The 27104-nt window shown below is 41.9% G+C and overlaps 1 pseudogene across 1 annotated transcript; it reads left to right on the forward strand.

Moving 5' to 3' along the window:
- LOC103699717 (protein NRT1/ PTR FAMILY 3.1-like) lies at positions 1-27101 on the forward strand (annotated as a pseudogene). Its single transcript, XR_016398840.1, has 6 exons — positions 1-261; positions 980-1476; position 1801; positions 19777-20049; positions 20301-20462; positions 26140-27101. The product of XR_016398840.1 is annotated as a protein NRT1/ PTR FAMILY 3.1-like (transcript).
- The last annotated feature ends 3 nt before the right edge of the window (positions 27102-27104 follow it).

Raw genomic sequence — 27104 nt, forward strand, 5'->3', positions numbered from 1 at the left:
CGTGGACATACTTTGTCTCTAGTCCTTCACCCTTGCAGGGGAGGGGTATCTTCGTTTAATAGTAGTGGAGTCTCTCTATATAGAGATGGCACCGCCACTCATATGCTCAAGGTAAGGAGAGTCACACATTGGCCAAGGCCTTAAGCATTGTTACTCTTCTACTGGGGGAGGTTGGACAGTTCTATCTGTGAGCAATGGCTGAGGATGGAAGAGAGAAGGAGAGGAAGCAGGGTGGTCTCAAGACCATGCCATTTATACTAGGTGAACTATATATGATACAAGTAGTTATTCTCAACTTCACTAGTTGGTAAATTTGTGTTGTTTATTTAGACTCTCCGTTTTCTGGGTTCTTGTTTCTTTTTTGCTGCAAGGAATCGGATTGTAACTTGATTTGAGCACTGAGTAGGAGTCTAACATCATCCTCAATCACTGTCTATCATAGTTCCATAAATCATGCCATTTTAAAGATTGAATGCCGTTATTAGTCTCTCTCATTATTGATCTCCTCTGCTTGACAATGGGTGAGTTCTATGGTATTGCACATCTCGCTCCTTCAAATTAGTATTTGGGGCTCAGCTGTAAAGTTTATGGGCTTTGGGGATTTTGTCTTGCGCTCTAAGTTCATGATGTATAATTTAGGATTAATGGTACGAAAATAATATTTTTTACTCCTTTCTTTCTAACTTCAATTCATGGGAAACTTTATGTAGTCATGCTCTGTTTTCTCTGTTCCTCTTAATAGAAGGAATTAGAAACAGATGCGTCGTCATGATATCTGGTGTTTACGACTTGGTTTCATCATCCCCGGGAAGTGATCTCAACTTTAACAAGTTTTTACATAATCAAGAAAAGAAAAAACTTTGACAAACTTTATATTATAGTTCGTTCCATTAGTAGTATTCAACTATTTTCATGGAGCTTAAAGGACATCAATCTCCTTTCATATTTCTAAGATTGCTCAAATTATACTTCCATGCAGCAAATGAAATCTGCGACAGATTTGCCACCTCGGGATTCAGTGCAAACAAGATCACATACTTAACCCAGCAGCTTCACATGCCTCTGGTTCAGGCCTCAAACACCCTCACCAACTTTGGTGGCACGTCAAGCCTGACACCTATCGTCGGCGCCCTGATCGCCGACTCCTTCGCCGGCCGCTTCTGGACCATAACTGTAGGCTCCATCATCTATCAGCTTGGAATGATGACCCTCACCATATCAGCCGTCCTCCCGTCGCTCCGCCCGCCACCCTGTTCCCCTCAACAACCATTCCGGCAAGCGTCGTCATGGCAGCTCGCAGTTCTCTACCTCTCACTCCTCTGCACATCCATTGGCTCTGGCGGCATCCGTCCCTGCGTCGTGGCCTTCGGGGCCGACCAGGTCGAACTCCAGGGGGAGGCCGGCCACAAGTGGAACTTCTTTAACCTTTACTTCTTCAGCATGGGGATGCCTGTACTCTTGGCCTTGACTGTGGTGGTGTATGAAGAGTTTCAGACGATGAAAAGAAAAGAAGAAGATTCGGAACAGGGGAAAATGAAATGAATGAAAGAATGAGCAAGCAGGAGGTTTATCACATGTGGAGTTATCGGAGTTGAGATCCTTCCTATCTATGCATGATGCTCTTCTTAGCCAACAGGAGATCTTTTGGAGGCAGAAGTCAAGAGTACAGTGGATTCAGGAAGGGGACAGGAACACAAAGTTCTTTCATCAGTCTACATTGATCAGAAGACAGCGGAATAGGATCAGATCTATCAGGGACGAGGATGGACAGGCTATAGAGGACCCGATTATGATTTGCAGGGTGTTTGAGCAGTTCTTCAGGACTAGGTGGACGGAGCGGACAGGGAGTGGAATATTTACTGAGCTACCCTTATCTCCTGAGGGGGTCTCCGATGAGGACTCTTTAGCACTGATCAGACCGGTATCGGGACGGGAGATTCAGGAGGCAGTGTGGTCCCTGGAGGGGGACAAGGCGCCCGGACCGGATGGCTTTCCGCCCGTGTTCTTCCGTAGGTATTGGTCGATTGTCGGCCTTGATGTTATTGAGGCCATTCAGCAGTTTTTTAGCACGGCGGAGATGAGCCCGGAGTGGCAGAGGACTTTTATTACTTTGATCCCCAAGCGCCAGGTTGCTACTGAGCCTGGCCACTTTAGGCCTATTAGCCTTTGTTCTACTTTATATAAGATTACAGCTAAGATTTTGGCAATTAGAATGAGAGGGATTTTACCCAGAATCATCAGTCCAGAGCAGGGTGCTTTTATTGGGGGGAGGAACATATCAGATAATGTCCTTATTGCCTAGGAGTTCATGTTTGACCTGGTGAAGGCTCCAGTGCGGCGCTGTCTTATGGGGGTCAAGCTTGATATGGAGAGGGCATATGATAGGATGTGCTGGGATTTTCTTCGACATTCCTTACAGAGCTTTGGCTTCCATGAGATGTGGATCAGGTGGATCATGGGCTGTGTGAGGGGGCCATCCTTCTCCATTCTGGTTAATGGTTCACCTTCACACTTTTTTGATGCTTCGGTTGGTCTTCGTCAGGGGTGTCCGCTGTCTCCCTTGCTTTTCATTATCTGTGCAGATGCATTATCCAGAGCTCTTCGAGTAGCAGTGGACACACAGACTCTGGAGGCTTATAGGCCAGTGCAGGGGGCTGTGCCGATCTCCCATCTACTCTTTGCTGATGACTGTTTGCTGTTGGCTAGGGCGACCAGGCAGAATGCCCATGTGATCCGGAGGACCCTCTATGCTTATTGCTCGGCTTCTGGACAACGGGTCAACTTGAACAAATCGTCTATCTTTTTCAGTCCAAAGACCAAGGTTCAGATAAAGGCCGGAATTATGGAGACTCTGGGTGTGGGTGAGCAGGAGGGCACCTTGACTTATTTGGGTGTGCCGATACTTGGGCGACGCATGCGCAGTGGAGATACCAGTTCTCTTGAGCATAACATTAGGCACAGGCTGGAGGGGTGGCAGATGCATTCACTATCCATGATGGGCAGAGTCACATTGGCACGGTCAGTTCTTAGTGCTATTCCGGTATATCTTGTATCCCATACTGTTCCTCCCGTAGCTTCATTGAGGTCAGTTGAGCGGCTCATCAGGGACTTTATCTGGGGGAGGCGTGGTGATAGAGGCAGGGTACATCTAGTGGCTTGGGAGGTGGTCTGTCAGCCGGTCAAACATGGTGGCTTGGGTGTGCCGTCATTGGTGGCGCGACGGGAGGCATCGATTCTGCGGCTAGCAGCTAGCCTCTTGTTGGAGCCTGAGAGTTTATGGTCCTCACTGATGAGGGCTAAGTACGGGGCATTGACGGTTGGCATTAGGGCGGGACGGCTCCATTCCCCTATCTGGAGGGAGATCAGTGTTAGGGCTCCGTTGGTGCTTCCGGCCATCCGGTGGGCTGTCGGGGATGGTATGTCTGTGGATATCCTTGAGGATAGCTGGGTGACTGAGTTACCGATTAGCAGGCTACCGGTCATGGTGGATACGAGCAGGCAGCTGGAACGTCGTGTTGGCGATCTACTTGTACCGGAGGAGGGGAGCTGGGATGAGGTGTTCATTCGGGAGACATTTGGGGAGCAGCTTGTGGAGAGGATTCTGGCATTACCGATCCCATCCCGGGCGGAGCCTGACAGACTGGTCTGGTTACCGACGGGCCGATCGCGGGTACGTGCCAGGGATATTCATGCGTGGACTAGGCGGGAGCCGGAGAGGCGGATTGATGGTGGATGGATATGGAGGATGAGGGTGCATCCCCGGGTGGCGCTCTTCATTTGGAAGGTAGCCTGGGGTTGCCTTCCGACCAGGAGTGTATTGGCCCGGCGGGGGATGAGGATGGGCTCACTATGCGAGGTATGTCTGGATGCTGAGGAGACGGTCGGCCACGTCCTCCTTCGATGTCCTGTAGCTATGCAGTGTTGGAGATTGGCCTCGGCGCTACTACCACCTTTATGGGAGTCGGTGGAGGATATGCTCCGGTTCTTGAGTGAGTCTATTCGTAGGCCGAGGGAGGCTGAGACCGGTTCCATTGTGGCTTATCTAGCCTATCACATATGGCTAGCCAGGAATGATCGTCTATTCGAGGGTGGGCGGCTGACCCCACGGGCTGTGATGGAGAGAGCTCTGAGGCAGGCAGCTGAGACATCTACATTGACCACGTCGGCTCCACCTGGGAGGACTAGGGACATCTGGGGTACCTGCACTGCTGTTTCAGCGTCCAGGTTCAGTTACTTTTCTTGGGTACCCCCACCCCCCGGTTATCTCAAGGTGAATTTCGACGGTGGCTCGGCGGAGGATGGCACCTCTGGGGGCGTGGGTTTTGTTATCAGGGACCATCGGGGTACTTTTATTGCTGCGGGGGGACGGAGCACTTTTGGCGTTTCGGCGGTGGGAGCAGAGCTGCAGGCTGCTTGGGAGGGTGTTTGGTTTGCGAGACGAGTTCTGGGGGCAGAGAGACTCGTTCTCGAGGGTGACTGTTCTGTGGTGATTGACTGGATTTGTGGTGTGGACATATACGGTGATGGCCATCCCCTGATACGGGATACCCGGAGCTTGGTGCGGGAGCTGATTTCTTGTCAGGTTGTCCATGCTTACCGAGAGGCGAATAGTGCAGCAGATTGGGTCGCCTCTTATGTTGCCCGGCATACCGGGGAGGTTTTCTGGGCTAGGTTGGATGGCGTTCCACACGCCTTATTTTGTTTACTTTTCTTTGATATGTCTGGTTGTATTCACGTTAGTGGTATATGAATGAAATACCGTTTTGATCAAAAAAAAAAAAAAAAAAAAAAAGAATGAGCAAGCAGCTCTCTTGTGTTCTTTCCATTGATAAACTCAACTCATATTTATACATAAAACTGTAGCTGCTTAACTGAATAATAGAAGAGTTAACTAAATAACTGATTAACTGACTTAACTAGATAGAGTTGACTTAACTAGATACAGTTGAGCATCTGAAACTGAATTAACCATATACAGTTGAATGTCTGAATATTAACACTCCCCCTCAAGATGGAGTGTGTAAATTATGAACACCCATCTTGCTAAATAAAGTATGGAATCTAGCAATTCCAAGGCTTTTAGTCAATAAGTCAGCAAGTTGCATAACACCAGGAACATGCAAAGTTCGAACCACTCCGGACTGTATCTTGTCTCGCACGATGTGACAATCAATTTCGATGTGCTTGGTCCTTTCATGAAACACCAGATTAGCAGCAATATGTAAGGCCGCCGTATTATCACAAAATAACAAAGCTGCTCTTGGGTGTGAAACATTGAGATCATGAAGGAGACTAATCAGCCAAGTGAGCTCACAACAAGTGGATGCCATGGACCGATACTCAGCTTCTGCTGAAGACCTTGATACAGTATGTTGTTTCTTGGATTTCCATGATATAAGTGAATTTCCAAGAAAGATGCAAAAGCCTGTGACAGATCGTCGAGTGTCAGAACAAGCTCCCCAATCTGCATCACAAAATGCTTTCAAGTGTAGCTCAGAATTTGAAGGAAAAAACAAGCCTTGCCCTGGTGTTCCCTTTAGATATTGAGGATGATAGTGTTATTTTGATGATTAACAAGCAATAATCGAGAGTATGTTATAAGTTAATTCGATACTTCATTTGTAAGTCTGTTACTCTCAGTATATTCGTATAATTATATAAAGATGCATTTCATTGTTTATATAGATGAATCTAACCTTGAGTTGCAGCAAAGTGTGGATTGAGTCGACCCCAAGGTTGATTGGGTCGACCCCGGCACATCAAGAAAGCATTTGGCACACTTTTGCAAAAATGGCACAGATGAACAGTAAGTTGGGTCGACCCAAGGAAAGCATGAGTCGACCCAAACATCAAGCTTCTCAACAACTCAGAAAATGATTCTCTGGAAATACTGAGAGGGTCGACCCAAGATAAAGTTGAGTCGACCCAAGCTTGAGTCGACCCAAACCCTGAGTGGGTCGACCCAAAGGCAAGACAGAACAGATGACAGAAAAGGTTCTCTGGAAACCCTGAGAGGGTCGACCCAAGAAGAAGTTGAGTCGACCCAACTGAACCTTGAGTCGACCCAAAGAAATGTTGGGTCGACCCAAGTGAAGGAAGGGTGAATTGCAAGTTTCTGTGGTTCTGAGAGGGTTGACCCAAGGAAAGTTTGAGTCGACCCAAGGACAGGTTGAGCCGACCCAAACACAGGCAAAAGCATAACAGCTAGTTCTGCAGAAGTACTTTTTGTCCTTCCAACAGTGAGTAACGGCTAGTTTTTGAATTCTAACCATTAGGGCTTGTCCAATGGATGAAGAAAACTATTTAAAGTGGCACTATTCATTAGAGAGAACATCCTTTTGCAAGAATATCAAATAGTACACAAGAAAGACAAAGTGCCCTAATCTTCTTCATCCAAGTGCTTCATTCAAGAGTCAAAAGAAAGTGGTTGAGCAGATTCAAAGAGTCATTAAGAGCTCCATCCACCCGTGAAGAGTGAAGCATCCTTGACAAAGAAGAGAGAAGTCATATCAAGCGATAACCATTCTCTAAACTCTTCTTTGTAGATTATATTGTTATATTTGCTCATCTAGGAGTTTAAATCTTCTTCCTTTGTTTATTAAACTACATGTAAAGGTTGGTTGGTTAGCCCGCAAAACCAACGGAATAGGTTGATTGATGAACCCGGAAAACCAATTGTAAAGGTTCGTTGGTGAGCCCGTAAAACCAACATAGGTTCGTTGGTGAGCCCGTAAAACCAACATAGATTTTTGGTGAACCCGGAAAACCAAAGTGTAAAGGTTTTTGGATTGTGAGCCCGAAAAACAATCCAACTGTAATCCGCGAAATTATAGTGAATTCCCAAGGGGTCGCTTGGGGAGTGGACGTAGGTGCTAAGGAGAGCACCGAACCACTATACTTCTTGTTGTTTGCATTGTGATTTGTTTAAATTCACTAACTCATCATTTAACACAAGTAAGATAGTTAAAATTAAAAGAAACCAATTCACCCCCCCTCTTGGCTTGTCACCTTGGGCAACAAGTGGTATCAGAGCAAGGTGCTCCAATAGTACTCATTGATCTCACAATCAAGAGTTAAAGATCATGACAACCCAAGTGAGATGTTCTATGAGTGAGGGGCAATCCACAAATAGACCACTTCTATTTAATGGCACAAACTACACATATTGGAAAGCTAGGATGAGGATATTCATTCAAGCTTTAGACTATGAATTATGGTACATCATTACTAGAGGGCCTCACACACCCACACTTAATATAGAGGGCACTATCATACCCAAACCAGAAATGGATTGGAATGAAAGTGATAGAAGATTGGCACAGTTAAATGCAAAAGCTATAAATGTACTTTATTGCTCATTAGATGTAAGTGAATTTAATAGAATATCTACTTGCATCTCTGCTAAAGAAATTTGGGACAAACTTGAGGTCACTCATGAAGGGACCAATCAAGTTAAGGAGTCAAAAATAAACATATTAGTACACAAGTATGAATTGTTTAAAATGGAATCTACTGAGTCCATAACTGATATGTTTACTCGTTTTACTGAAATTATAAATGGGCTTAAGAGTTTAGGAAAGTCTTACACTAACTCTGAATTGGTGCGAAAAATTCTCAGGTCTCTACCAAGAATTTGGGAGGCCAAGGTAACCGCAATTCAGGAAGCTAAGGACCTCAACACACTGCAATTAGAGGAACTTCTAGGATCACTCATGACCCATGAGTTGACAATGAGGCAAAATTCGGAAGATGAGGTCAAGAGAAGAAAGCCCATTGCCCTAAAGACTACCACCCCTAAACAACAAACTGAATCGGAAGATTCAGATGATGATGATGAATTTGATGAAGAAGGGATGGCTATGCTTGGAAGAAAATTCAGAAAATTTATGAGAGGTAAGAACAGATTATATAAAAAGAAACCCTTCCTCAAAGGTAGCTCAAGCAAAGAAAAGGGTAAGGACAAAGAAAAGGAAAAAGAAACTCCTATTTGTTATGAGTGTAACAAATCCGGGCATTATAAGATAGATTGCCCAAATTTGAAATGAATGGCAAGAAAACTGAAAAAGAAGAACTTCATGGCTGAATGGAGTGAAAGTGAGGAGTCAAGTTCGGAAGAGGAAGATCATCAAGAGACGGCCCAAATGTGTCATATGGCCAATGACGATGAGGTAGATTCTGAACTTGAATGTGATTTTACTGTTGATGAATTACATGATGCATTCTTAGAACTCATGGAAGAACATAAGAAACTTATCAATAAAAATAAAGTTCTAAAAGAAGAAAATCAATCTCTTATCAAAGATAAGTTAAAACTATCTCATAACTATGAAACATTAAGTAGGAAACTTACAAATGAAACCAAGAATCTAATTGCTGAAAATATCAAGTTAAAAGAAGATGCTGAAAAATATAAATTCTTAGTAGATAAGTTTACACTTAGTTCTACCAAATTAAATATGATTCTTGATAGTCAAAAAGCTGTATATGATAAGGCTGGATTAGGATATAAAACAAATAGAAAACAAAAATTCTTAAAGAACATTTTTGTAAAAGCTAAAAATGAAAATATTACTTGTCATTGCTGCAATAAATTAGGACATAAAGCATATGAATGTAACTATAGAAAGTCCAGTCAAAACAAATTAAGTAATAATCATAAGATTAAATTCAAGAAAGTTTGGGTTCCAAAAGGAACATCAAGTACTAACCCTAAAGGACCCAACATAGTTTGGGTACCTAAAGCTCTTTCTTGATCTTGATTGCAGGGGTATCTTGCAGCTGATAAAGTGGAAAAACGATGGTATCTAGATAGCGGCTGTTCAAGACACATGACCAGTGACGTAGACCAATTTGTCACCTTGGAATCAAAGAAGGGTGGAGTAGTAACCTATGGAGACAATGGTAAAGGACATATCATTGGAAAGGGTAAAATTTTCATTACTCCATCCATTTTTATAGAAAATGTCTTATTAGTTAAGGGTTTGAAACATAACCTGCTTAGCATAAGTCATTTTTGTGATAAAGGGTTTAAAGTCACATTTGAAGCATCAGTATGCATAATCACAAATCCTAAAGATAATAGCATTGTACTTGTAGGACAAAGGCAAAGAAATATTTACTTGGTAGATCTTCATGATTTAGGCAAGAAAAATGGATTATGCTTAATTACTAATGAAGAAAAGAAAAATGAAACAAGTTGGCTTTGGCATCGTAGACTAGGACATGCTAGTATGGAATTAATATCAAAACTAGTCAAGAAGGAATTAATAAAAGATGTGCCAAAACTGATTTTTAAAAAAGACAAAATCTGTGGACCATGCTCATTGGAAAAACAAACTAAATCATCTTTCAAATCAAAGAATATAGTATCAACAACTAGGCCTTTTGAACTCATACACATGGATTTATTTGGACCCACTAGAACTGCGAGTCTAGGAGGGAAGAAATATGGACTAGTAATTGTAGATGATTTCTCAAGATATACATGGGTTTCATTTTTGGCACATAAGAATGAAGCATTTTCAGAATTCTTGAAACTATATAGTAATATCATAAATGAAAAGAAGCTCACCTTAGTAGCAATTCGAAGTGATCATGGTACTGAATTTGAAAATCAACACTTTAAAGAATTTTGTAATAAAAATGGTATTTCACATCAATTCTCAGCACCTAGAACGCCTCAACAAAATGGGGTTGTTGAAAGGAAAAACAGGACATTGGCAGAAATGGCACGCACGATGTTGTGTGAGTCAAATCTTCCAAAGTACTTTTGGGCTGAAGCTATAAACACTGCTTGCCATATTCTAAATCGGATTTTAATACGACCAATAACCAAGAAAACTCCTTATGAACTTTGGAAGAATAAGAACCAACTGCTAAATATCTTAGAGTATTTGGATGTAGATGTTTCATCTTAAACAATGGCAAGGAGGATCTAAGTAAATTTGATGCCAAGTCAGATGAAGGTATCTTCTTAGGATACTCCACATCTAGCAGGGCATACAGAGTATTTAATAAAAGAACTCTTGTAGTGGAAGAGTTAGTTAATATCATATTTGATGAGTCTGATAGTGAGTCTGCTAGGAAAGAAAATATTCTTGATGATGATACAGGAATTATCGACTTTGAAAAGTTGAATATTGATGACGTGCCAATTCAAGATAAGGGAGATGATTGCGTGCCACCACAATCTCAAAACTTGCCAAAGGAATGGAGGTATGCATATGGACACCCTAAAGACTTAATCATTGGTGATCCATCTCAAGGGGTAAGAACTCGATCATCTCTTAGAAATTTAAATGATTATCTTGCTTTTGTTTCACAATTAGAATCTAAGACTTATGAAGAAGCTGAAAAAGATACTAATTGGATAAATGCCATGCAAGAAGAATTAAATCAATTCAAAAGAAGTAATGTATGGACATTAACTGAAAGACCAAAACATAATTCAGTAATTGGAACAAAATGGATCTTTAGAAATAAATTAGATGAAAATGGGTTAGTTATAAGAAATAAAGCTAGACTTGTAGCTAAGGGATACAATCAAGAAGAAGGAATAGATTTTGATGAAACATTTGCTCCTGTAGCTAGATTAGAGGCCATTAGACTATTTCTAGCATTTGCATGTTTCATGAATTTTAAATTATATCAAATGGATGTAAAGAGTGCATTCTTAAATGGTTTTATTGAGGAAGAAGTATATGTAGAGCAACCTCCTGGTTTTGAGAATCATGAATTGCCAAATCATGTGTTTAAACTACATAAGGCATTATATGGATTAAAGCAAGCACCTAGGGCTTGGTATGATCGATTAAGCAAATTTCTGCTTAATAATGACTTTAGTAGAGGAAATGTAGATAAAACACTATTTCTCAAAAGAAAGACCAAAAATCTATTAGTGGTACAAATATATGTAGATGACATAATCTTTGGTGCCACAAATGATACTCTTTGCAAAGAATTTGCTGATTTAATGCATGGAGAATTCGAAATGAGTTTGATGGAAGAACTAAGTTTCTTTCTAGGATTACAACTCAAACAAACTAAAGAAGGCATTTTCATTCATCCAACTAAGTATACAAAGGAAATACTAAAGAAGTTTGGGAATGAAAATCATAAGGGAGTAGGTACTCCAATGAATCCTACTAGTAAGCTAGACAAAGATGAAAAAGGGAAGAGTATTGATATTAAGCTTTATAGAGGACTAATTGGATCCTTGCTCTACCTTACTGCTAGTAGACCAGACATCGTATTTAGTGTAGGAATATGTGCTAGATACCAATCAGATCCTAAGGAGTCACATTTAAGTGCTGTTAAAAGAATCCTTAGATATTTAAAAGGAACTACGAATATAGGATTATGGTACTCAAGAGACTCGTGTCTAGATTTGCTTGCATACTCAGATGCTGATTTTGCTGGATGCAAATTAGATAGGAAGAGCACTAGTGGTACATGTCAATTCTTAGGAAACAACTTAGTATCATGGTTTAGCAAAAAGCAGAATTCAGTGGCACTGTCAACAGCTGAAGCTGAATATATAGCTGCTGGTAGTTGTTGTGCTCAAGTACTATGGCTTAAGCAACAACTAGAGGACTATGGAGTTAAGCTAGATAATATTCCTATTAAGTGTGATAATACTAGTGCCATCAATCTTACTAAAAATCCGGTTCAGCATTCTAAAGCCAAACACATAGAAATACGATATCATTTTATTAGGGATCATGTGCAAAATGGAAACATATGTATTGAGCATATATGCACTGAAAAACAATTAGCCGACATATTCACAAAACCCTTGAGTGAAGATAGATTCTGCATGCTAAGGAGGGAATTAGGCATATGTGATCCTTTTTATTGAAGAGATATAAAAGGGAGCAAGCTGTCTCATGATACATTCCTCCCATTTCTAAAAACTCATGAAACATGAGTCAAACTTGTCATATATAGATTCCCTACTCATGTATCATTGTCCCAGAAAGAATTTATAAGGATTAGAAGCAAGAAAATTTTTAGAAGCAAAAAGGAATAAAAAAAAAATTCTGAACTTGGGTCGACCCAACCCAGAATAGGGTCGACCCAACGTTGAGTCGACCCAAGAAAATTCTTGAGTCGACCCAATGTCGGGACCCCACTATTAAAAGGGGGACCCGAGAGCTCTTTTAGGGCACTGTTTGCCCTTGTCCTCTTCTGAAAACCCTATTTCCCACTCTCCAAACTCCTCCAATCATCTCCAAACAGTAGATTACTTTAAGATCTTGGAGAAATGGGACCCAAAAGAGCCGTAGCCAAGAGATCCGGAAGAGTCTCACGGATCCAACGTGAGGAAAGACATGCTACGGAGCCATCTACAGTGTCTCCACAACGTGAGGCACGTGCAGAGCCACCTCCTCCTCCTTCCCCCTCAGTAATACTTGCAAGATTTGCGGGGAGACCAGTTACAACAGGGAGAAGGATCCATTCCGAGTTATTTGATCAAGAAGGGTTCCGTTTGAGGGAATGGATCCAAAGGCAAGGTTGGGAGTATCTTTGCTCCCTAGATGTGATGATCTATCCCGGATTAGTTCGGGAGTTCTATGCCTTCCTCAAAACTGGAATGGGAGGGCTTATTTTGGAAGTTCGAGGAGTTAGGGTTCGAGTTTCTGAGGAGAGTTTGAGTGAGCTACTTCATCTTCCATGTGAAGGAGCCACTCCAGAAAAGCCTGAAAATAAGATGAGAGCCCTACAGTTGATAATGGAAAATGAAAACTTCGACTTTTCTGAGAAGGTAATAGCTAGCTCTCTTTCTGCTGAAATGAGGTTATTGCTCAGTATCATAAATAAGATTTTATTTCCGAAGAGCGGGAGATTTGATCTCATCACAGAGCGAGATCTAGTAATGATGGAGCATATTATTCAGGGTATTCCCCTGAATCTCCCGGCCATGATCCTGAGGCAGATGAGGAAGGTGATCTGCAACTCCAGAGTATCTCTGCCTTATGGTATGATACTCACCTTGATCTTCCGACAGCACGACATATCTGTCGAGGGGGAGATCTCCAGGCAGCTACTTCATACTGATACATACACTGCACGATCACTTATACGCATGGGCTATGAGAAAGTGAACGGGCAGTGGGTTCATACTGGAGCAGGGATTCAGGGTGATGCACCAGAGGGTGATGCACCAGATATTGGAGACCCTATCCCTGAGGATGAGGAGCATATGGATCATCCTACTGCACCTTCAGAGGCTGGACCTTCGTCATCTGTTCCTGCGGGAGACACAGATGAGTATTGGAGTAGGATGACTGAGCTTATATCAGCTCAGACGAGGATTTTCTCTGATAGGCTGATGAGCAGACTCGATGTCATGACTGCTGAGATCAGTGATCTGAGAGAGCAGATAGGAGCTCTACGGAGAGAGAGAGAGGTTCATCGACCATCTGTGCCACAGGAGCTGAGTCAGAGATTTCGGCACAGAGTCATCCAGCTCATCGTGCTCCACGCCAGACTCAGTCTCATCAGGCTCGACCTCCCCTCGCCACGTACACTAGGAGGATGAGGACTAGATCCCAGCCATTAGATACTCCCTAGGCTGATATTAGTATTTCTGTTTAGAGCCTAGGATAGGTATCTAGTTCTCATACGTATTTTGTGTTTATCATGTACTTTGAACTTTGATTGAGGAACATTGTATTTGCTTTTGTTTTTGGCATTATTGTACTAAAATGTTCCTATTTTGATCAATGAAGTTTGAATGTTTGTCACTTATTGTATCTATTCCCATGCACCTATTTGATGATAACAAAAAGGGGGAGAAGTAAAGAAAGAGAAATAAGTTGTGAAATAAGTTGTGTAAGAAAAGAGAAATAACTTGTAAAACAAATTGAAAATTATAATGAGAAAGCATATACATTTTAGGGGGAGCAATCTGTAACAATGAGAACAATCAAATCTAAAATTTCTATTAAATTTCAGAATTTGGCACATAGAATTTCAGAATTTGGCACGCACCTTTCACACCTCGATACATAACCTGAAACTCATGTTTTATCTCAAATTTTTGGAGTTTCATCTTTAATGAAATATAATTGAAAGGGGGAGCAATTCAAAAAGTCAAATTGGAAACATTTGGATGAAATAGGGGGAGACTTCACTCTCATATTTGAAAAGCTGAAATTCAGCAACTTGAGCCCTTTTAAAACTGATTTTAAGACAAGTATCAATAGGTTCATACTCTATATTTTGTAATCATCAAAAAGGGGGAGATTGAGGATGATAGTGTTATTTTGATGATTAACAAGCAATAATCGAGAGTATGTTATAAGTTAATTCGATACTTCATTTGTAAGTCTGTTACTCTCAGTATATTCGTATAGTTATATAAAAATGCATTTCATTGTTTATATGGATGAATCTAACCTTGAGTTGCAGCAAAGTGTGGATTGAGTCGACCCCAAGGTTGATTGGGTCGACCCCGGCATATCAAGAAAGCATTTGGCACACTTCTGCAAAAATGGCACAGATGAACAGTAAGTTGGGTCGACCCAAGGAAAGCATGAGTCGACCCAAACATCAAGCTTCTCAACAACTCAGAAAATGGTTCTCTGGAAATACTGAGAGGGTCGACCCAAGATAAAGTTGAGTCGACCCAAGCTTGAGTCGACCCAAACCCTGAGTGGGTCGACCCAAAGGCAAGACAGAACAGATGACAGAAAAGGTTCTCTGGAAACCCTGAGAGGGTCGACCCAAGAAGAAGTTGAGTCGACCCAACTGAACCTTGAGTCGACCCAAAGAAATGTTAGGTCGACCCAAGTGAAGGAAGGCTGAATTGCAAGTTTCTGTGGTTCTGAGAGGGTCGACCCAAGGAAAGTTTGAGTCGACCCAAGTGAAAGTTGGGTCGACCCAAGGACAGGTTGAGCCGACCCAAACACGAGCAGAAGCATAACGGCTAGTTCTGCAGAAGTACTTTTTGTCCTTCCAACAGTGAGTAACGGCTAGTTTTTGAATTCTAACCATTGGGGCTTGTCCAATGAATGAAGAAAACTATTTAAAGTGGCACTATTCATTAGAGAGAATATCCTTTTGCAAGAATATCAAAGAGTACACAAGAAAGACAAAGTGCCCTAATCTTCTTCATCCAAGTGCTTCATCAAGAGTCAAAAGAAAGTGGTTGAGCAGATTCAAAGAGTCATTAAGAGCTCCATCCACCCGTGAAGAGTGAAGCATCCTTGACAAAGAAGAGAGAAGTCATATCAAGCGATAACTATTCTCTAAACTCTTCTTTGTAGATTATATTATTATATTTGCTCATCTAGGAGTTTAAATCTTCTTCCTTTGTTTATTAAACTACTTGTAAAGGTTGGTTGGTTAGCCCGCAAAACCAACAGAATAGGTTGATTGGTGAACCCGAAAAACTAATTGTAAAGGTTCGTTGGTGAGCCCGTAAAACCAACATAGGTTCGTTGGTGAGCCCGTAAAACCAACATAGGTTTTTGGTGAACCCGGAAAACCAAAGTGTAAAGGTTTTTGGATTGTGAGCCCGGAAAACAATCCAACTGTAATCCGCGGGATTATAGTGAATTCCCAAGGGGTCGCTTGGGGAGTGGACGTAGGTGCTAAGGAGAGCACCGAACCACTATACTTCTTGTTGTTTGCATTGTGATTTGTTTAAGTTCACTAACTCATCATTTAACACAAGTAAGATAGTTAAAATTAAAAGAAACCAATTCACCCCCCCCCCCCCTCTTGGCTTGTCACCTTGGGCAACAGATATCTTAAGACATAAAAAGCTGCATCAAGATGTGGTTGCTTGGGAGAGTCTAGAAACTGACTTAAGACTTGTACACAATAAGTCAGATCAGGCCTTGTTATAGTAAGATAAAGTAATCTCCCTACAAGCCTTATGTAGATTGAACGATCAGGAATGGGATCCCCTTCATATTTGCTAAGTTTTAAATTTTGTGCCATAGGACATTTTGCAGCTTTTGCACTAAGATATCCTGCATCATTCAATACCTCTAAAGCATATTTTCATTGAGAAATAGAGATTCCTTTGGAGCTTCTAGCCACTTCAAGACCAAGAAAATACTTAAGGACTCCCTAGATCCTTAAGTTTAAATTGCAGATCTAAGTTTTCTTGAACTGATTGATGTAAGATATATCATTACCAGCAATGATTATGTCATCAACATAAACTAATATAGCTGTGTAGGAGCAACCATTCTTTCTTGTGAACAGAGTGTAATCAGCCTTAGATTGAATGAAATCATGAGAAATAATGAAAGAGGACAATTTTTCAAACCATTGTCTTGAAGCCTGCTTCAAACCATAGATGGATTTATTCAAGCGGCATACTAACCTTTCCCTTTTCTCCCCTTGTATCTCATAACCTGGTGGTTGTGTCATATAAACTTCCTCATGTAAATCACCATGTAAAAATGCATTATTTACATCAAGTTGATATAAGAACCAGCTGTTAATGGCTGCAACTGCCAAAAGAGTCTTAATTGTCACTAATTTTGCAACTGGGGAAAAAGTATCATGATAATCTAACCCAGCTTGTTGTGTATACCCCTTAGCAACAAGTCTTGCTTTCTTCCTTTCTTCAGTTCCATCTGATTTAAATTTCTGCTTGTAAACCCACTTACAGTCTACTGCTTGTTTTCCTTTCGACAGCGTGGTAATGGTCCATGTGTTATTACCAACAAGGGCTTTGATTTCAGCATTCATGGCAGCACACCAATCAGGTAGTTTGGATGCTTCAGCATAGGTCTTTGGCTCAGTGAAAGATGGGATAGATAAGGCAAAGACTCGGTGAGATGGAGAAAGCTTTGCATAACCCAAAAAGTTTGAAATATCATGGAGTTTGCCTTGTTTTGCACAGAAATTTGATTGTTGAATGATTGATTGAGGATTTGAAGCATTTGAAACTAGGTTACAATGATACTCTTGAAGATAAGTAGGAGGATGCCCAGCTCGAGAAGATCTTTTAAGTGGTAAAGTCGGAAAAGATGCTTCAGCAGCTCTATCAACAGAATTCTGTGGCACAGCAGAATTTTGTGGCACAGCAGCTGCATCAATGGAACTAGTATTGTTTTGAGAGGAACTAGCATCATGTGAAGTAGTAGATGATGGAAGGAAAAGAGTATCATGATACTGAAATTCAAACTGCTGCGTATCATGATACGGGACTGAATAATTGTTGGAAGTGTGTTGAAGAGGAAAATTGTGTTCATAGAAGACAACATCCCTAGAAATGAGGGTGGATTTAGGTTGAATGTCATAGAGTTTGTAAACCTTCATACCATGAGGGTAACCAATGAAGATATATTGCCTAGCCCTTGGATCAAATTTTGACCTATTTCTTTTCAAAGTAGAAGCATAACATAGGAAACCAAAGACTCTTAAGTGAGAGTAGGATGGTTTTGAAGAGAATAACACTTCATAAGGAGATTTGTTAGACAATTTGGGAGTAGGTATCCTATTGATAAGGTACACAGCAGTAAGAACACATTCTCTCCAAAAATTCAAAGGAAGGTTAGCTTGAAATCTTAACGCTCTAGCAATATTAAGGATGTGTTGATGTTTCCTCTCTATCACTCCATTTTGCTGAGGTGTATCAACACAACTAAGCTGATGTAATATCCCTTTTGATGCATAAAATTCTCTCATACCAAACTCTAATCCATTGTCTGATCTAAGTGATTTTATTTTGGTAGAAAATTGGGTTTCAACAAAGGAATAAAAGGTTTGAATAATTTTCTGAGTTTGAGATTTAGAATGCATCAAATAAACCCAAGTTGCTCTACTGTAATCATCTACAATAGTAAGAAAATATTTAGAACCATCAATTAAGGGTGTTGAGAAAGGCCCCCAAATGTCACAATGAACCAATTCAAAAATGGAATTAGAGCAATGTTCAGAATTGGGCAAATTCAGCCTATGTTGTTTTGCAAGTGAACAAATACCACAAGGCTTATCTTTGCTTTCTTTGTCAACATGTAATTCAGGTACAAGTTTATTGAGTAAACTAAGCCTAGGAAGAGATGGATGACCTAGTCTATAATGCCAGAAATCAGAAACGGAAATAGAAACAGGGACTGTAGCTGAATGCACAGAAACAGGATGTGTAACAGAATTCGAATGGACAGCAGAATAGGATGAGTAATCAATTGAACCTTTGTTTAATTGAAGATGATAAAGACCATCTTCAAGCTTCCCCACTCCGATCATCATCCAAGTGACCAGGTCCTGTATGAAGCAAGAATTTGCAAGGAAGATTAGGCAACAATGATGAGCATTTACAAGCTTGCTTGCTAAAATTAAGTTGAAAGAGAAGCAGGGTACACAAAGCACATTGGTTAAGGTTAGATGTTCTGAAACTTTGACTGTCCCTATATGTGTCACAGAGACTTGATCACCATTGGGCAACTTAACAGTGGCATTAACCTTTGTTGGAGTTTCAGAAAATTGGAAAATGGAACATACCATATGATCTGTTGCTCCTATATCTATAATCCATGAAAACTGAGATCGTTTTCGATTAGAAGTGCTCAAAAGACTAATGTGGTTACTTGCAAATGCAGAGGTTGATGGCATTTGAGGATTATTACTTTCTATCCTCAATTTTCCAACTTGATTTGCAGACGGCACAGTTGGTGGCACACTTGCAGCAGAATTGGCTGTATAAGATTGCAACTACGACTTCAGCATGGAAAGAATCCTTTGGCATTGTTCCGAAGTGATTGTGAGAATAGAAAAGTCTTACACAAGATCTGGTGCAGACGTACCAGAGATCTGGTTGACTGTGGGAATTATTCCTTTGCTCTTTGTGAAGTTAAAACCAGGTGGAAAACCATGAAGGCAATAACATTTATCCCTCGTATGTCCTGGTTTACCACAGTGGTTGCATATAGGCCTGTTTTTCTTAAGCATTTGGCCTACATTACTCCGTTTTTGAATGGGTCTTGAAGGATAATTGAATGCAGTCGGATTGTGGAAAGATTGATTGCCAAGAGGATTTGAATTAAAGGTAGACTTACTGGTGAAAGCAGGAGCTGTAACTTCAGTGTTTTGAGTTGTAGCAGCCACCTCTCGTTGCCTTTCCTCTTGAAGCACAAGTGCAAACACTTTATTGACTAGTGGTAAAGGATCATGAGCAGGATCTGTCCATGAATGCTTGAGTATGAATCATCCAATCCCATCAAGAACTGCATGACTTGCTCCTCGGATTGATACTCAATTTGCTGAGGTCTGAAGTTCCCTAGCTCTTCCCAAAGCCCCTTCAACCTTGTGAAATATGAGATCACAGAACCATTATTCTGAGTAATGGACAATATGGTTTTCTGTAGCTGATAGATCCTGGGACCATTACTTTGGCTAAACCTTTCCTTTAGATCAATCCAGATTTGTCTAGCAGATTCCATGTAGATCACACTAGTGCTCATTCCTTTGGAATGGATTTCAAGATCCAAGTGGAAACTAGCATATTGCATCGCCTCCAAGCAGCATGATGGAAGCGCCTACTGCTCTGATACCATGAAAAGTTTCAGACGATGAAAAGAAAAGAAGAAGATTCGGAACAGGGGAAAATGAAATGAATCTCTCTTGTGTTCTTTCCATTGATAAACTCAACTCATATTTATACATAAAACTGTAGCTGCTTAACTGAATAACAGAAGAGTTAACTAAATAACTGACTAACTGACTTAACTAGATACAGTTGACTTAACTAGATATAGTTGAGCATCTGAAACTGAATTAACCATATACAGTTGAATGTTTGAATATTAACAGTGTACATCCAGGAGAATGTGGGCTGGGGCTGGGGCTTTGGCATTCCCACCGTTGCCATGTGCCTCTCTATAATAGCTTTTGTGATAGGTTGTCCTCTCTACATTAAGATGAAGCCGGGGGGAGCCCATTAACCAGGTTGACCCAAGTCCTGGTCGCTGCCTTCAGGAAGAGGAATGTGGTAAAATCTGAGGACCCTAGTCTCCTCTACGAGGATAAGGAGCTGGATGCTGATATCTCTACCACCGGCAGGCTATGTCACACCAACCTGCTTGTGTAAGCCACTGAACACTAAATTTTATCAAAAAAATTCCAGTCTGGGTTTGTTTTCTCAAAATTAAAAATATATAAACTACACACTACAGCTATGAATATCAAGGGAAGAAAATTAAAAGACATTCAAAGTATTGCATGTGCCCGCAATTCGACAGATTAATATACTAAAAATTATTTGGCTCTTGAAAAATAAGAAAAGATTAGGAGAAGATGATTTCTTTCAACTGATTGTGGAGACTGCTTGCATGAAGGTTTTTGGATCGAGCAGCGGTAGTGGTGGAGGGTGACATCAAAGAGTCTGGCCAACTGAGGCTCTGGAGGTTATCAACGGTCCACCGCATGGAGGAGCTCAAATCCATCATTCGAATGATCCCTATTTGGTCGGTCGGCATCTTTGTGGTGACTGCAGCTGGGTCGACTCGAAAGATCGGCACTGAGAACTGGCACGCTCCGTCCTTCTGAGAGAGTCGACTCTTTCAATCTTGGAGTCGACTCGAGCAGACCTCAAGTCAACTCCCGCAGGGCTTGAGTCGACTCCTGTAGGCAACTCGAAAAACACTTCTCTGTCTTTCTCTGTGGCACTGAGGGAGTCGGCTCCCTTAGTCCAGGTGTCGACTCCAGAAAACCTAGAGTCGACTCGAACAAGCGTGAGGTCAACTCCTGCAGCCTCAGAACTTTGCAACTCTCTATTTCTCACTGTGGCATGTAGCGAGTCGATCTTCTCATCCCTGGGGTCGACTTAAGCTTCACATGAGTCGACTCCTAGATGCTAGGGTCGAGTCCACTCATATGGCAAAGACTTTTCAAGCAAACTTGAGCTGAAATTCAACTGCAGTCATTTCGAGTTTCGAGGCACCTTTTCTCAACAATCTTCCACTTGCTGAGAAACAAGCCTGAAGCAACCATAACCCCATGAACATTATGATCTCTAATCATCCTCTATGTGTGTGAACCTTTGTCTTCACTTCTAGCTGTGAAGACCAACAGAAGATGCACATATGTGTAACTTCTCAAGAGTGACCACCTTTGTCAACATATCTGCTGGGTTGTCCATTGTACGTATCTTCTCTAGCCGAAAAAGATCTTCTTCGAGGAGTGACCGAATAAAGCAATATTTGATATCAATGTGTTTGGTCCTTGAGTGAAAAGCAGCATTCTTTGCCAAATATATAGCACTCTAGCTGTCGCTATACAACTTCGCATCGCCTTGCTCCTTGCCAAGCTCTTTCATCAAACCTTGTAACCAAACCATCTCCTTGCTCGCTTCAGTAAGAGCAACATATTTGGCCTCGGTCGTAGACAACGTTATAATCTTTTGCGGCTTCGAAATCCATAAAACTGCAGCACTTCCTAGCGTGAACACATATCCGATAGTACTCTTTCTACCATCAATGTCTCCAACCATGTTAGAATCCACAAAACCATATAAGCAAACATCAAGAACCACCATAGCATAGTAGTAAGTCTCTGGTTCCCTTCAGATACCGTAATATCCACTTCACAGCTCTCCAATGCTCCTGGTCTAGATCGCTCATGTATCTGCTCACTACTTTCACTACATGGGCAATATCCGATCTCGTGCAAACCATGGCATACATAAAGCTTCCGACCGCTGATGAGTAGGGTACATTCTTTATCTCATCTCGATCATCTTGTGTAGGACACTCCTACTTAGATAATTTGAAGTGTGCGCCCAGCGGAGTACTCACAGCTTTAGCCCCGTCCATATAGAACCGCTTCAGCACCTTATCAATGTACTCTCCCTGAGACAACTTGAACGTTTTAAGCTTCCTATCCCTGCTGATATGCACCCCAAGAACTTTCTTGGCTTCACCCAAATCCTTCATTGAAAACTTTTGGGACAGTTGTTCCTTCAGTTTCACAATTTCTTCCATGTTGGCACTTGCCACCAACATATCATCTATATACAGAAGTAGAATGATATATGAGCTCTTCAATCCCTTGAAGTAGCAGCAATGATCACCGTTACACCTCTGAAAATCATTCTTCAGCATAAACTGATCAAACTTCAAGTACCACTGACGAGGTGCTTGTTTTAACCCGTACAGACTTTTCTGAAATCGGCACACCCAATCTTTCTTTTCCTTCACACATATCCTTATGGCTGCTTTATGTAGATTTTCTCTTCAAGGTCGCCATGTAAAAATACAGTCTTGATGTCAAGCTGCTCAAGATGTAAGTCTTTAGCTGCCACTATACTCAGCACCATCAGGATAGTAGACATCTTCACAACTGGGGAGAAGATCTCATCAAAATTAATGCCCTCCTTTTGCTGAAAGCCCTTGACAACAAGTCTCATTTTGAACCTCTCAGAACCATCCGGTTCAATCTTTAGTCTGTATACCTATTTGTTGTGCAAAGCTCTCTTCCCCTTTGGAAGTGAAACCAAATCCCACGTCCTGTTGGATGATAGAAAATCCATTTTATCATCCATGGAAAGCTTCCACTTGTCATTGGCTTCAATCTGCAAAGCCTCCTTGTAGCTTTTTGGCTCACCACCATACATAAGCAACAAGTATTATAGGGAATCAGCATACCTAGATGGAGTTTTTATGTTTCTTTTACCCTTACGCAAAGCAATCGGGATATCAGCTCTCATTTTGAACCTCTCAGAACCATCCGGTTCAATCTTTAGTCTGTATACCTATTTGTTGTGCAAAGCTCTCTTCCCCTTCGGAAGTGAAACCAAATCCCACGTCCTGTTGGATGATAGAAAATCCATTTTATCATCCATGGAAAGCTTCCACTTGTCATTGGCTTCGATCTGCAAAGCCTCCTTGTAGCTTTTTGGCTCACCACCATACATAAGCAACAAGTATTATAGGGAATCAGCATACCTAGATGGAGTTTTTATGTTTCTTTTACCCTTACGCAAAGCAATCGGGATATCAGCTGTCGGTTTTTCTTCTTGTTGTACTTCTCCTATCGGCTCAACAACTTCTTCATCGTCTCGAGACATTGTTTCATCATCCAGCTCTGCGTATTTCGACTTTACCGCTTTGGCGTCTTGGCCTATCTGTTGCTGCAGGACCTTGTACAGAACCTCTTCATTGAATACAATATTTCTGCTCTTGATGACTTTCCAACCTGTCGCATCCCAGAACCAGTATCCAAAGTCATCACCACCGTACCCAATGAATATGTACTTCTTTGACTTTGCATCTAGCTTGGTTCTATGTCTGCAGTATCAAACACGTAAGAGATGCAACCAAAAGCATGCAAGTGAGATAGTTTCACCTCTTTTCCACTCCATGCTTCCTCCGACAGTCCAAGCTCCAATGCAATTGAAGGTCCTTTGTTGATCAGATACACTACTGTGCTGACCGCTTCTGCCCAAAAACTCTTCGACAACCCCACATGAAGCCTCATGCACCGTGCCCATTCATTGATGGTGCGATTCATGCGTTCTGCAACGCGATTTTGCTATGGCGTTTCTAAAACCGTCTTCAATCTTCGAATTCCAGCTGAGGCACAATAAGCCTCAAACTCATCACTGCAGTATTCGCCTCCGTTGTCAGACTTGAGACACTTCCATCTCTAATCTGTCTTATTCTTTATTAGAGCCTTCCATCTCTTGAACTTCTTAAATACATCAGATTTGTGCTTCAAGAAGTAGACCCATAGCTTTCAAATAGCGTAATCGATGAACGTGATATAGTACCTTGCTCCTTCATGAGAAACCACTTGAGTTGGTCTCCACACATCAGTACGTATGAGTTCTAACTTAAAATTTTTTTTAGTACTACCTCCTTTTGAAAAACTGACCTTCTTCTGCTTCGACAATATACAGTCTTCACAGAATTCCAAATCCACAGATTTCAGGTCTTCCAGTTTTTCTTTGGACATCATCACATTCATCCCTTTCTAACTCATGTGACCGAGTCTTATGTGCCATGTCCTTGCATCAACAGTCAGATTTGCAGCACTGACGGTGGAATTAGTATCAGTTGTCATGTATAGTGTTTCCGACGTGGAGCCTCGAGCAATCACCAAGGCTCCCTTAGTGATCTTCAAGCATCATCATTGAAGGTAGTCACAAACCCCAAATCCGATAACTAACTTACCCAAATCAAATTTCGAGCCAGTTTGGGTACATGTCGCACATCTCTTAGAGTTAAAGTCATCCCACTTGATGTCTTTATCTGAGCATCTTCCTTTCCTACAATGTTGCAACTATCGCCATCACCAAGATACACCTTGCTGTGATCATCTGCAACATAGTTTGAGATGATTGCCTTGTTCCCAGTAGCATGGAGCGAGGCACCTGAGTCGACTATCCACGACAGCAGATGAACAGCACAGGAAAGTATCAGGGCATCGTCTTCACTTGCAGTTTCGGCTAGATTAGCACTTGCCTTAGTGTCAGAACCACCGTTGTTTTTCGGCATTTTACAGTCTTTCCTCAAGTGACCATTCTGCCCACAATTTCAGCACTTTCCAAGAGGTCTAGACTTGTTTCTAGACTTGGATCGTCCATCCCTATTTCTTTGTCCCTTCTTTGAAGTCCTTTCACATTCTTCAAAAGTCAGCGCGTTTCCAGAGAACTCGCTGATGGATCTAGGGTTTTCCTTCGAGCCTCTTTACTCAGAATAAGAGCCACCACTTCATCAAACATCGTTGTAGTCTTCCCCGAAAATTACTAACTGCTGTGATGAAGCTTTCCCAACTTTCAAGCATCTGACCTAGAAGAGCCCACGCCTTCACCTCATCAGTGAACGTGATCTTCATAGATTCCAATTGGGCACATAGGGTGTTGATTTCACTCATATGTGAATGAACACTCCCACTATCTCTCATCTTCAAAGTAAACAATCGTCGAATCAGGAATACCTTATTTGCTCTTGTTGGCTCATCATACATTGAGGTCAGTGTGTCCATCAAATCTTTTACAGTCTTCACTTTGGATATATTGGCGAGGATCTCCGATGCCAAGGATAAATGGATAGCGACGAGCGCCTTCTTATCAAGACGCTCCCACTTCTCCGTCAGCATGTCTGTCAGCTTCGCTTCTTCTCCGTCCAGTGGCAGATCCAGATCCTTTGAGAGTAAGTAATCCTCCATCTGCACCTTCCACACACCAAAGTTTTGTCCGTTGAATTTCTCTATCCTCAAACTTCCTTCGTCAGCCATTGGAACATAGGAAACATTGCTCTAATACCAGTTGTTGGGGATGAAAAACACTCACCTTTAGATCATACTATTCCCTTTTCTGGATCTAAACTGCAGAAAGACGAATCAAGAAAAAGAAGACAACAATTTTACATGGTTCACCCCAATACGGGTTACGTCCACGAAGATCATACTCACAGATTTCAGTATATTCAGCAAGGGTTACAACGATCTGTCTTCTCTATTGGAGATTGCACAAGTAGGGTTTACAAGAGAGATCAAACACTTCTAGGGTTTACAAGAGAGATAAGAAAACCACATATAGGGTTCACAAAAGACTCTTATTTATATGTTTCCAATGTATAAGGAAACTTTCCTACGAAACCCTAAGTCAAAAGTCCATCTTGCCATCCGTTTCAATCAATTCCGTGATCAGAAGTCGACTCGTCACTTTCAGGGGTCGACTCCTGATAAGTTCGAGTCGACTTGGAAATCCTCGGATCGACTCGGAAATCCTCGGATCGACTCAAAAGATCGGCATCGAGAACTGGCACGCTTTGTCTTTCTGAGAGAGTCGACTATTTCAGTCTTAGAGTCGACTTGAGCAGACCTCAAGTTGACTCCTGCAGGGCTTGAGTCGACTGCTGCAGGCAACCCGAAAAACACCTCTCTGTCTTTCTCTGTGGCACTGAGAGAGTTGGATCCCTCAGTCTAGGGGTCGACTCCAGAAAATATGGAGTCGACTCAACCAAGCGTGATGTCGACTCCTGCAGCCTCAGAACTTTGCAACTCTCTATTTCTCACTGTGGCATGTAGTGAGTCGATCTTCTCATCCTTGGGGTCGACTCAAGCTTCACATGAGTCAACTCCTAGATGCTAGGGGTCGACTCCATTCATCTGGCAAAGACTTTTTAAGCAAACTTGAGCCGAAATTCAACTGCAGTCGTTTCGAGTTGCGAGGCACTTTTTCTCAACAGCCTCCTACAGCTACACCTTTGCAATCCAACGGGCACGTTCTATGGACCGCCACCTTACCCCCAAGTTTCAAATCCCCCCGGCCACCATCTCCATCTTCACAGTCATGGCCATGCTCCTCAGCTTAGCATTCTATGACCGGGTCTTCGTCCCGGTGGCTCGTCGGGTCACCGGAAAGCCTTCCGGCATCACATACCTTCAGCGCATGGGCATTGGCTTGGCCATCTCCAATTTAGCCAATGTTGCTGCAGCTCTTGTCGAAACCAAGCGGAAGGCGGTCGCGGCGGAGCACGGGCTGCTCAATACGCCGGACGCGACCATTCCAATCAGTGTCTTCTGGTTGGTGCCTCAGTATGCGATCCACGGGCTCGCTGACGCCTTCTCGTCAGTGGCACACATGGAGTTTCTCTATGATCAGTCCCCGGAGAGCATGAGAAGCACGGCAGCCGCTCTGTTCTGGCTTGCGGGATCCCTCGGGAACTACCTGGGGACTTTGCTGGTGACTCTGGTTCATGACTATACTAAGGAAAAGGGGGACTGGCTCCAGGACAACATCAACAGGGGGAAGTTGGATTACTACTACTGGCTTGTGACTGGAATGCAGGTGTTCAACCTTGGGTACTATATCATCTGTGCTAGGTTTTATACCTTTAAGCCATTGGAAGTAGCCAAGCCTGAGAAGCCTTCGAAAGTTCTGGACGAGGAAGTTGGTGCCAAAGAAGTGGAGTTCAGCAAAATGGGAACTTGAGAGATTGGAATAATGAAGGAAGTTTACCATTGGTGTAGATATTGTTATCCACTGTAGCTAAGTTTTGCCAACAATAATAGTAAGTAATATTGTTGGAGGATTTAGTACCGTATATTAAGCATATTACATGCATATAGCCTTAGTGGTATGTTGATCACCTCGTGATCATCGTAACCACTACGTATGTAATAATTCTCTCTTA

Source organism: Phoenix dactylifera, chromosome 17 (genome assembly GCF_051530095.1).
Source record: "Phoenix dactylifera cultivar Ajwa chromosome 17, Ajwa_hap1_PhDact_Kaust_v1.1, whole genome shotgun sequence".
Classification (NCBI taxonomy): domain Eukaryota; kingdom Viridiplantae; phylum Streptophyta; class Magnoliopsida; order Arecales; family Arecaceae; genus Phoenix; species Phoenix dactylifera.